Below are 12,679 nucleotides of genomic sequence, written 5' to 3'. Positions count from 1 at the left end.
ATCTCCATCATAATAGAGTCTGCAGAAATTGCCCAGCAAATTAAAGATTCCGCTGATCAATTTCTCTACATCTGGGAACCACTGAACATCTCCATTTGAATCATAAAATTCGAAGGGTTCTGACAACATTAAATAAGAGTTACTCAGTTGATGGTAGATATTAAATACCTACACTAACTCCTGAGTAACTATCAAACTGATCTCATCCTTACCTCACAAACACCACCCCAGACCCCTTATACACCTGGATCCTGACCTGGCACATTCCGAGACCTGACACCCCACCCCACTTTTCCCTCCCACCAGAACTAACCCAATACATCTTCCCTGACTCCCAACTGATCCATCTTCACTGCTGCCTCACCTTGGTCAAAGTCACACTGCCAGGCCCCCCAGCACTTGCTGGAGCAGAGCTGACCCTTCCCCAACTGGTCCTTCCCCCTGGTGTCAGTTTAGGTATAGCCTGACTTACCCCCTTCACCCAGACCTACATGAAGCACAGCATCTATTACCTAGTCCCTTGCCATTTTGTACCTGGCATTCTGTATATTTAGCACCCTACCCCTTTCCCACTTGGCTCCCTACCTGCTTTCCAATTGGCAGTCCACCTATGTGTTACCATACCTCTACTAAACTCACAACCTACACACCTGCCACTCTACCCCCTACACACCTGGTAACCTATCCTCTGGCATTCTTCCCCTGCCCAGCTGTCACCTTACCCTCCTAGCACCCTAACCTCACTTTCTCATGTGTACCCATTGTTTGCCAGCATCTGTCAAAGAGGTTGCCTGGACCTTTATGTTTCAGAATACAGCAGCTCACTGCTGTGGTCTGGATGTGGTCTGCTTTCCCCTGACTATTCCACACTGTGAAATGGAAGTATCTCCCTGCATTTCAGAAGGAACCCAGATCAGAATCTTCTCTCTCAGAAAATGCAGAGCTCCCTTCATTTTACTAGACTTCGAGCAGGAAGAAAGCTCCAGCAACATTATGAGGTCTTGGGTCGAAACAGAATATAGGATACCCTCTGGCATCAGGACTGGTTTCAGGATTGAATTGAGAAGGAACTTCTTCACCCAGAGTTGTATATCTGTGGAATTTAAAAAAAAAGGAGGTCTTCAAGAGGACAATTTGTATGAGATTGACATTTCTCGGAAACTCTGATATTGCAATCAAATTCATTGTTTACAAACTGTGTTTCTAATGCTTTGAAGAATGATAAGCTTTGTGTGATGATTTGTGAACCGTACTTAGCAGGGGTTATTGATTCAACTGTGTTAGTCACAACCACTGATTGGAGGTCAAATGGGTTGATGCTTTTCACTATAATCAAGATTAAAAATCACATAACACCAGGTTATAGTCTAACAGGATTTTTGGAAGCACTAGCTTTTGGAGCGCTGCTCCTTCATCAGGTGGTTGTGACATCAGGTGTTATGTGATTTTCAACACCGGCATCTCCAAGTTATACTATAATCAAGACATTTAATAAACACTTTATCTCCTGTCTTTAGCTGCCAAGCCCTAAAGTGAATATTTCATTCCGCATTTACTTTCAGTTGACCCTCTTGTAATCTAATCACTTTTGTATATATGTTCATTATCAGCTCTTGGAGTAGTCTAGGCTGGAAAAGAGGTAAAGCCACCAATATCTTTCCAGACCATGGGGCTACACTCTCATTAGAGAGAGATGATTGGTTTTGGTTGCCATATCTCAGGTGGGGGGAGAGGTTAAGAAGGAGAGAGGATGTGTAAGGATGAGTGTAGCTGAAGGATTTCCAGTAAATGAGTGGGATGTCATTCAATAAATGTGAAGAAAGTGACACAACTCTTGCTTCCATGAACTTACAGTCAACTGTAGCCATATTTATCACTTTTTCAAGGCAAACATAGATTTCACAAAGTCCTCCATTGGTTCCTCACCAATGCAGTGTGACTTTTCCATACATGGAACCCAGCTCATTCACAAATGTATTGAGCTCATTGAGTGGGGGAGGGGTATGTCCATTTTCACTTTCCATCACTTGGGGAACACCAAACAAGGGAGAAGATCTGGTCAATCTTCAGTTTGACTGCCTTCATAACTGAAGTTGATGGAGCTATTCCCATTTTTTGGATTAGTGGTGCTGGAAGAGCAGCTATTCCCTTGCTTGGGCATCTGCTGTAGCCATCAGTGACCACAAGTAGCACGCATAGTTCAGGCACCTTGAAAGAATCATATTGATTTGATATTGTGGTGTGCTTGATATATCAAATATGAATTGCTATGTGGTCAATATTAAACAATGCTCTTTTAAGGGATTCTTTGTTACTAACATTGCCCAGGTGACCTTCATGAGCTATATCCACAAAGTATTTACTCAATGACACTGGGATGACAAATGCTGTGTAATAGGAGGTCTGATTTTGTTTGTAATGGTGAACTCATTTGAAATATTAGGAAGAGTGTGTGAGTGTGTGAGTGATTTCCTTTCTGAATATTCTGAATATTCATAGTTCCATGGTACTATAGCTGCCATACACAGTTTCAACACCTCACCTGGTTTTATTGCTACCTTCAAGTCAGCTATTTTTACAATTTGGCACTACTAGAATGACTGATTGTTGGCATTGGATGTTACAAAAGATAATCCCCTGACTTCAATTTGCCTGGCTGATACTCACTGATACTGGCTGATACAGGCTGATATTCCTGAAGAAGGGCTTATGCCCAAAACATCGATTCTCCTGTTCCTTGGATGCTGCCTGACCTGCTGCGCTTTTCCAGCAACACATTTTCAGCTCTGATCTCCAGCATCTGCAGTCCTCACTTTCTCCTGGCTGATACTCAGTGTGGAACATGCATTCTAGTAATCTGAGAGTCCAACATGCTATTTGACTGTATGGTCTTCTAAGTCAACTGTTGGACAAGCTTACTAGTGGTCTGTGATCAATTAGTACCTCAGATTTGTTTGCAAATAAGTAGAGCTAAAAGTGTAAGACAGCCTCTGTGACTGTGAGTGTCTCTCTTTCTCTCTCTGGTTGTAAATAACATTGTTTCACAGGATGTTAGAAATCTGCTTGTCACTGCAACAATTGATGGGTTGTTTGTTTACTGCCTGCACTAGAACTTCACCTAAGCCAGTCGAGCCTGCATCAATAATTAGCTGATTGGCTTTCCAAAGTCAAAATGGGTATTTGTGCAACTTACTGATAACCTTATCAGCTCTGAGGTTAAAGCAATTGTTAAAGATCTTTGGTAGTTCTTCAAAATTATCTGTTGTTTCTTAATCCCTGAGCGAGCTAAAATATCAATAGCTACCCTTCCAATTGTGTGTAATTACTTGTTCAGTTCTGAGTTAACATCTAAATTGGAAGCTAGTCTGTATCTCAGAAATTGTTTTCTCTAAGATGTCAAATTTTATGTTCTGTACAATCTGAAATTAAATCTTCCTGGCAGTATTAATTCTAATACCATGGCTTTCTGATTTGATTGTACATTTTGCTTAATTAAAATATTTTCATGTTAGAAAATCCTTTATTGGAATTAGAATTAGAATTACTGTGGTAATTCTGTTGTTCTTTACTGCTGTGCTGGAAGGTTTCCCTGTGTTTTTCAGCTACAGTTGAGGACTCCTACCCTCTCACAGCTGAAATGGAGGATTTCCTACATTGTATGAATCCCACTGCTCATGATCCATGTTTTAATCATGGTTTTACTGAATGATTTCCACTCAAATACATGATTCTCACCTTTATTGCAATTTCATAGAATCCCTACAGTATGGAAACTGGCCTTTCAGCCCTACAAGTCCACACCAATCTTCCAAAGAGTATCCCACCCAAACACATTCCCTATTACTCTACATCTACCCCTAACCTACACATCCCTGAACCTATGGGCAATTTAGCATGGCCAATTCACCAAACCTGCACATCTTTGGATTGTGGGAGGAAACCCATGCAGACACGGGGTGAATGTACAAACTCCACACAGACAGTTACCTGAGGCTGGAATCAAACCCAGCTCCCTGGTACTGTGAGACAGCAGTGCTAACCACTGTGCCACCCATAAATTCTTATGTAGAATTTTCTGCCTTTTCCATGACCTGAATAAAGTCTTCCAAACTCTCTATCCTCATTAGATTCAATTTGATCTCCTTAGGCTTTCAATCTAAAATTTTAATTTTAGTCCAATGTTATTGCTTCAGTGACTAGTTTCACAATGTCCTCAGAGACTGTGACCTAGGATTTATATTTTTTCATAATCCTTTACTTCTGTTTCTCTAGCCATGCCACATACCCTGTGGTGATACTCAGAGTTGTAAGTAAATGTTTTAACTCCTTACTTGCCAGCCTGGAATACTGTGCTATTGTAAAGTTTTCTGTAGCCCAGTACAGATTTTAAACTTTACTCATGGAGCCTCCAATATCTGTTTGTTCACCACTGAGCTCCAACTTGGGACCATTTCCACAGGCCACTGTCTCTCTCGAAGTTGTCAGTAATTGCAAACCTTGGAATATTACATTTGGTCCCCACATCCTAATCATGAATGTAGATTGTGAACAGTTGGGACCCAAACACCTCATGTTGTGATACCCCACTGGTATGCCTACCTGGGAATTAATCATTGGTTCCTACTCTCTGGCTCCTTTCTGTAACCTAAGCCTCAAACCATGTCAATATATTACTTTTTATGCTATGTGCTCCAAAAGTTTCAAATCTGTTTCTTCAGGGAGGTGAATTGCTTCTCTTACCAAGTCTAAAATGGTCTGACCATTCACTGGAGTATTGTTGAGGATGGCAACTAGGATTTTTTTTCTGCTGCACTCTTAAATCTTCGGCTCTTCTCTGCTTCTGACTTTGCTGTTGGAGCAGGCAAATTGTAGTTGAGTCTGAAGATCTGACAACCCCTTGCTCACCATCTGTTGTATGAGCAAGTATTTCCAACCTGCTACCTACCATGTGTAGTATCAGTTTGATCAGCCCATTGTACTGTATGAGCTGCTGCTCCTGGTGAAAGTTGGGGCCACTAACACTTTTAAACTGTAGAAAACTACTGGCGCTGCTTTGCCTGGTGTGATAAAAGAAGTTTGTATCCTGGTCTAACAAGAAGAAACTCTTCTGGTGAACAAGATGCAGCTTATTGCCTGTTACCAATGAGTTACAGGTCACATTAATAAGATAGACATTGTTATCGAGACTTTGAGGAGGACAAGTTGTTGGGTCTCACTCCTGAGATGAGCTGCCCGCAAGTCCAGATCTTATCATCATAGTGGGAGGTGCTTATGAGACTCCTCAGAATGAACCCTTTCAGGCTCATATACAACAGGTACCAGTAATGTGGTCAGCATGCAATTTGAAGATATTGTGAGTGAGTGATACAAGTGACTATAATCATCAACAAATATGTTGCTAAAGGAAACTTATAGAGCACGTAGCATAAGAAGTAATATATTGGTAGAAAGGAGCCAGAGAGAAGGAACCAATGATTAATTCCCAGGTAGGTGTATCAGTGGGGTATCACAAGGAGAGGTGTTTGGTTCCCAGCTATTTACAATATACATTAATGATTAGGATGTGGGGATCAAATGTCATATTCCAATGTTTGCAGCTGACACAAAACTTGGTGGACATGTGCTTTGAAAGGATAGTGCAAGAGTATCAAGAGGATTTGGACAAACTGAGTGAGTAGCAAGAAGATGGCAGATAGAAAACTGGGAAAGAGAGTATAAGGTTATCCTTCTGGTAGAGTCATAGAGATGGTACAGCATGGAAACAGATCTTTTAATCCAATTCGTCCAGTCCAACTGAAATTAGTCCCATTTTCGAGCATTTGACCCATATCCCTCTAAACTCTTCCTATTCATGTACTCCTCCAGATGCCTTTTACATGTTATAATTGTACCAGCCTCCATCACTTCCTCTGGCAGCTCATTCCATACACGCACTACCCTCTGTTTAAAATAGATGCCGCTTAGGTCTCTTTTAAATCTTTCCCATCTCACCTTAAACCTATGCTCTCTACTTTTAGACTCCCCTACCTTGAGTAAAAACAAGGACTGCAGATGCTGGAAACCAGATTCCAGATTAGTGTGGTGCTGGAAAAGCACAACAGGTCAGGCAGCATCCGAGGAGCAGGAAAATCGACGTTTCGGGCAAAAGCCCTTCATCAGGAATAGAGGCAGGGTGCCTGCAGAGTGGAGAGATAAATGAGACGGGGGTGGGGTGGGGGGGGGAGAAAGTAGCATAGAGTACAATAGGTGAATGGGGGTGGGGATGGACTTGATAGGTCAGAGAGGAGGGTGGGGGAAGGTAGCAAAGAGTACAATGGGTGAATGGGGGTGGGGATGAAGGTGATAGGTCAGAGAGGAGGGTGGAGTGGATAGGTGGAAAGGAAGATAGGCAGGTAGGACAAGTCATGAGGACAGTACTGAGCTGGAAGTTTGGAACTGGGGTGAGGTGGGGGAAGGGGAAATGAGGAAACTGGTGAAATCCACATTGATGCCATGGGGTTCAACTGTTCCAAGGCAGAAGATGAGGCATTCTTCCTTTAGGCATCGGGTGGTGAGGGAGCGGCGGTGGAGGAGGCCCAGGACCTTCATGTCCTCAGCAGAGTGGGAGGGGGAGTTGAAATGTTGGGCCACTGGGCAGTATGGTTTATTGGTGTGGGTTTCCCCGAGATGTTCCCTAAAGCACTATGCTAGGAGGCGTCCAGTCTCCCCAATGTAGAGGAGACTGCATCGGGAGCAACAGATACAATAAATGATATTGGTGGATGTACAGGTAAAATTTTTTTGGATGTGGAAGGCTTCTTTGGGGCCTTGGATGGAGGTGGGGGAGGAGGTGTGGGTGCAGGTTTTGTAATTTCTGCAGTGCGAGGGGAGGGTGCCAGGAAGGGAGGGTGGGTTGTTGGGGGATGTGGACCTGACCAGGTAGTCACAGAGGGAACGGTCTTTGTGGAAGGCGGAAATGGGCGGGGAGGGAAATATATTCCTGGTGGTGGGTGGGGTCCATTTGGAATGTCATCCGATGATTTGGTTTGTACGAAGGTTGATAGGGTGGAAGGTGAGCACCAGGGGTGTTCTGTCCTTGTTACGGTTGGAGGGGTGAGGTTTGAGGGTGGATGGGCGGGATGTGGATGAGATGCGTTGGAGGGCATCTTTAACCACATGGGAAGGGAAATTGCGGTCTCTAACAAAGGAGGCCATCTGGTGTGTTCTGTGGTGGGGGAAGACACTTTGATTATTCACACTATCCATGCCCCTCATGATTTTATAAAGCTCTAGAAGGTCACCCCTCTGCCTCTGTTACTCCAGGGAAAATAGAGTACTTATTAAATGGTGACTGAATGGTAGATATCCAGTATCATTGGGCGGCACGGTGGCTCAGTGGTTAGTATTCCTGCCACACAATGCCAGGGACCTGGGTTCTATTCCTGCCTTGGGTGACTGTCTGTGTGGAGCTTGCACATTCTCTGTCCAAAGCTGTACAGGTTAGGTGATTTGGCCATGCTAAATTACCCATAGTGTTCTGGGATGTTAGGTTAGGTGCATTAGTCCGGGGGAAATGTAGAGTAATAAGGGCATGGGTCTGGGTGAGATACTCTTCAAAGGATTGGTGGGCCAAATGGCCTGTTTCCACACTGCAGGGATTCTATGTACATTGGAACCTCTGCAACTTTCTTCATGAGTCACTGAAAGATGAGCAAGCAAGGAGTTACAAAGGCAAATGGCATGTGGGCCTTTATCACAACAGAATTTGATTGCCTGAGCAAAGATGTATCACCTCAGTTGTATAAAACCTTGATGAGTCAGTAACTGGAGTATTGTGTGCAGATTTAATCCCTGACCTATGGAAGAATATGTTTGCCATAGAGGGAGTGCAACCAAGATTCACAAGACTGATTCCTGGAATAGTGGGAACATCTCATTAGAAGAGACTGGGGAAACTCAGCCTGTATTCTCTTGAGTTTAGAAGAATGAAAGGTGGTCTCTTTAAAACCATCTTTAAAAGATGGGACCTGATCAAGTGTATCCCAGAACATTGTCGGAAGTTAGGGAGGTAATTTCAAGTTCCCTAGCAGAAATATTTGTCTCATCTATAATTATGGTAGAGGTGTCTAAAGACTGGAGAGTGGCTCATGTTGTGTCTTGATGTAAAAAAGGCTGTAAGGAAAAGCCTGGGAACTCCAGACTGGTGAGGCTGATGTTGGCAGTAGGTAAGTTGTTTGAGATGATTTTAAAAAATAAGATTTACACACGTTTGAAGAGGCAAGACATGATGAAGGATAGTCAGCATGGTTTTGTGCAAGGGAAATCATGTCTCACAAACTTTTTTTTTGATTAGATTCCCTACAGTGTTGAAACAGGCCCTTTGGCCCAACAAGTCCACACTGACTCTCCGAAGAGTACCCCACCCAGACCCATTTCCCCAACTAATGCACCTGACTCTACGGGCAATTTAGCATGACCAATTCACCTGACCTGCACATCTTTGGACTGTGGGAGGAACCCAGAGCACCCCGAGGAAACCTGCGCAGACACAGGGAGAATGTGCAAACTCCACACAGACAGTCGCCCAAGGCTGGAATTGAACCTGGGACCCTGGTGCTGTGAGGGAGCAGTGTTAACCACTGAGCCACTGTGTGAATTTGATTGAGTTTTCTAAGGAAGTAACGAAAAGGATTGATGAGGGCAGAGTGGTAGATGTTGTTTACCTGGACTTTAGTAAAGCCTTTGAAAAAGGTTCCACATGGTAGTCTCATTGATAAAGTTAGGTCACATGGGATTCAGGGTGAGTTTGCCTATTGGATACAAAATTGGTTTTTTAGTAGGACTCAGAGGATGGTGTTGGAGGATTGTTTTATGGACTGGAGGCCTGTGACCAAAGGTGTCCAACAGGGATCAGTATTGGATTCATTGTTGTTTGTCATTTATATGAATGATTTGGATGAGAATATAGGAGGCGCGGTTAGTAAGTTTGCAGATGACACCAAAATTGGTGAAATAGTGGATAACGAAGAAGGTTATCTAAGGTTGCAAAAATATTTTGATCAATTGGATGAATGGGCTGAGAAAAGTGGCAGAAGGAGTTTAATTTTGGTAAAACAAACAAGGGCAGGACTTATATAATTAATGGTAGGGCCCTGGGCAGTGTTGTAGAACAGAGAGACTTAGGGGTTCAGGTACATAATTATTTGAAATTTGTGTTACACAGGTGGGCAGGGTGGTTACAAAGCCCAAAAGAACTATGGATGCTGGAAATCAGTTCTGGGGAAGGGTCACTGAACCCAAAACAGATGCTGCCAGACCTGCTGAGCTTTTCCAGCAATTTTTGTTCTTGTTTGTGGTTAAGCAGATGTTTAGATGCTTGACTTCATTGGCTCAAACCATTGAGTATAGGAGTTGGGAAATCATGTTGGTACAAGACATTGGTGAAGCCCCCTCTGGAGTTCTACACCCAATTCTGGTCACCCTGTTAAAGCAAGGATATTATTAAACCAGTGAGGTTTCAGAAAAGCTTTACTATGATGTTGCTGGGAAAGGAGGGTTGGAGCTAGAAAGGAGAGGCTGGATCAGCTGCAACGTTTTTAACTGGAGGTTGAGGGGTGACTTTATAAAGGTTTTTAAAGTCATGAGGGGCATAGAGATGATGAATAGCAAAGGTCTTTTCCCTTAAGCGGGATAGTTCAAAACTAGATGTCATATTTTTAAGGTGAGAGGAGAAAGATTTAAAAAAGACAAGAGGTGCACAGAATGTTAATGTATGGAATGAATTACCAGAGAAGTGGTGAATTAGGTGCAGTTACAATGTTTTAAGACATTTGAATAATTACATGAAGAAGAAAAGTTTGGAGGGATATGGACCAACCACAGGCAAGTGGGACTAATTTAGTTTGGAAATGTAGTTGGCATGGATTAGTTGGATCAAAGCGTCCATTTCCAGGCTGTATGACTCTTTGGCCATATGACTATGATTAGTCAGGGTAGGTGCAGAAAGTTGGCTTTCTTGGCTGGGTGACCTGAAACCATGCAATACGTTCAGAGTAAGAGCAAGCCATTTCAGACTGCGATGAGGAGAAATTTCTTCACTTAGAAGTAGTGATGGATTATGTACAATGACCTTAAAAAGGCAGAGTTAAAAATCACACAATACCAGGTTCTGGATGTAGGTTTGCGCGCTGAGCTGAAATGTTCATTTCCAGCCATTTCGTAACCTTACTAGGTAACACCTTCAGTGGACCTCATGCAAAGCAATGCTGAAGATTCCTGCTTTCTATTTATATGTTTGGGTTTCTTTGGGTTGGTGATGTCATTTCCTGTGATGACATCACTTCCTGCTCCTTTTGTCAGGGGGTGTTAGATGGGGTCTAACTCGATGTGTTTGTTGATAGAGTTCTGGTCGGAATGCCACACTTCTAGGAATTCTCGTGTGTGTTTTTGTTTGGCTTGTCCTAGGATGGATTTATTGTCCCAGTCGAAGTGGTGTCCTTCCTCATTTGTATGTGAGGATACTAGTGAGAGAGGGTCATGTCTTTTTTGTGGCTAGTTGGTGTTCATGTATCCTGGTGGCTAGTTTTCTGCCTGTTTGTCCAATGTAGTTGTTTGTTATAGTCCTTGCACAGTATTTTGTAAATGACATTAGTTTTGCTCATTGTCTGTATAGGGTCATTCATGTTCATTAGCTGCTGTTTTAGTGTGTTGGTGGGTTTGTGGGCTACCATGATGCCAAGGGGTCTGTGTAGTCTGGCAGTCATTTCTGAGATGTCTTTGATATAGGGGAGGTTCTAGTTCAACAGTCTGTTTAAGATTGAGGCTCAGTGGTTAGCACTGCTGCCAGGGACCCGGGTTCAAGTCCAGCCTCGGATGACTGGCTGTGTGGAGTTTGCACGTTTTCCCCATGCCTAAGTGGGTTTGTTCCCACAATCCAAAATATGGGCAAGTTATGTGAATTGGCCATGTTAAAATTGCCCTTAGTGTTCAGGGTGTGTAGATTAGGTGCGGTAGGGGAATGGGTCCGGGCCTGGGTCTGGGTTGGATATTCTTCAGAGGGTCAGTGTGGACTTGTTGGGCCAAATGGCCTATTTCCACACTATGGGGAATCTATGAACACACATTGTTTGGACTGAAATAAAATAAAATATAATATTGGAGTGCAGATTCATAGCTCCTTGAAAGTGGAGTCGCAGGTAGATAGGATAGTGAAGGCGGCGTTTGGTATGCTTTCCTTTATTGGTCAGAGTATTGAGTACAGGAATTGGGAGGTCACGTTGTAGCTGTACAGGACATTGGTTAGGCCACTTTTGGAATGTTGTGTGCACTTCTGGTCTCCTTCCTATCAGAAGGATGCTGTGAAACTTGACAAGGTTCAGAAAAGATTTACAAGGATGTTGCCAGGGTTGGAGGGTTTGAGCTATAGGGAGAGGCTGAACATGCTGGGGCTGTTTTCCCTGGAGCGTCAGAGGCTGAGGGGTGACCTTATAGAGGTTTACAAAATTATGAGGGGCATTGATAGGATAAGTAGACAAAGTCTTATTCCCTGGAGTGGGGGAGTCCAGATTGAGAGGGTGTAGGTTTAGGGTGAGAGGGGAAAGATATAAAAGGGACCTAAGGGGCAAATTTTTCACACAGAGGGTGGTACGTGTATGGAATGAGCTGCCAGAGGAAGTGGTGGAGGCTGGTACAATTACAACATTTAAAAGGCATTTGGATGGGTATATGAATAGGAAGGGTTTGGAGGGATACGGGCCGGGTGCTGGCTGGTGGGAATAGATTGGGTTGGGATATCTGGTCGGCATGGACGGGTTGGACCGAAGGGTCTGTTTCTGTGTAGTACATCTCCAGGTTTATTTGGAAGCATTTGCTTTCGAAGCTTTATCATCCAAAAGCCGGTGCCTCCAAATAAATCTGTTGGATTATAATCTGATGTTGTGTGATTTTTAACTTTGTCCACCCCAGTCCAACACCAGCACTTCCAAATCTTAAAAAAGAAGTGTTAGGAATTATAATTAATGGGGTAAAAGAGACAGTGGTAATGTAGATGGTGCCACACCTCACTGGAGTAGTGTGCTAGAATCAAACTCCGCTATTCCTAGAGTCATTACAAAAGATAAAGATTTCTAAAAGAATATGAAAAAAAACATACAAATTGGGAATTTAGGTGAGAAGGGCTGACAGGAGGACAAGGATTGGGTTTTGTACTGAATAAGAATTGTTATTTATTACAGGTAATGGCAAAACTGGGAAAGCAGTTCAGTGATTTCCATTCACAATAGTTGCTGAGATCATTTTAATGATTCTCCTGCACATCAAAATGCTGCTGCTCAGTCGTCCTTCTCTATATGCTTCAACTGGCCTCTCAAAGGCCCAGGGTGGCTGACTTCTAAAAGATTTCTGACTTCATCATTAAAAGTCACAGATTACAAGAACTGCTGAAGGAAAGACAGATTGGTTTTCTTCAGGTTTAAAGAGAACTGAGAGACAGAACTCCTGAGCTAGTGATGGTCCAAAGGCTTCTCTGTGTCTTCTTCAAGCCCCAGTCTGTTCAGGTATCTGAGAACCAATCACATAATCACAGGCAACAGATCTTTGTCATTGGTAAGTGGTCACTAGTCCACAAACCAATCAGCTACCAATGACATCCAAACTCCATTTGTACACACCCTTTGGCAACAGTTCATCTGCAACCACTGCT

This window comes from Chiloscyllium punctatum, chromosome 45 (genome assembly GCF_047496795.1).
Source record: "Chiloscyllium punctatum isolate Juve2018m chromosome 45, sChiPun1.3, whole genome shotgun sequence".
Taxonomy (NCBI): Eukaryota; Metazoa; Chordata; class Chondrichthyes; order Orectolobiformes; family Hemiscylliidae; genus Chiloscyllium; species Chiloscyllium punctatum.
Note: the sequence above shows the minus strand (reverse complement) of the source record.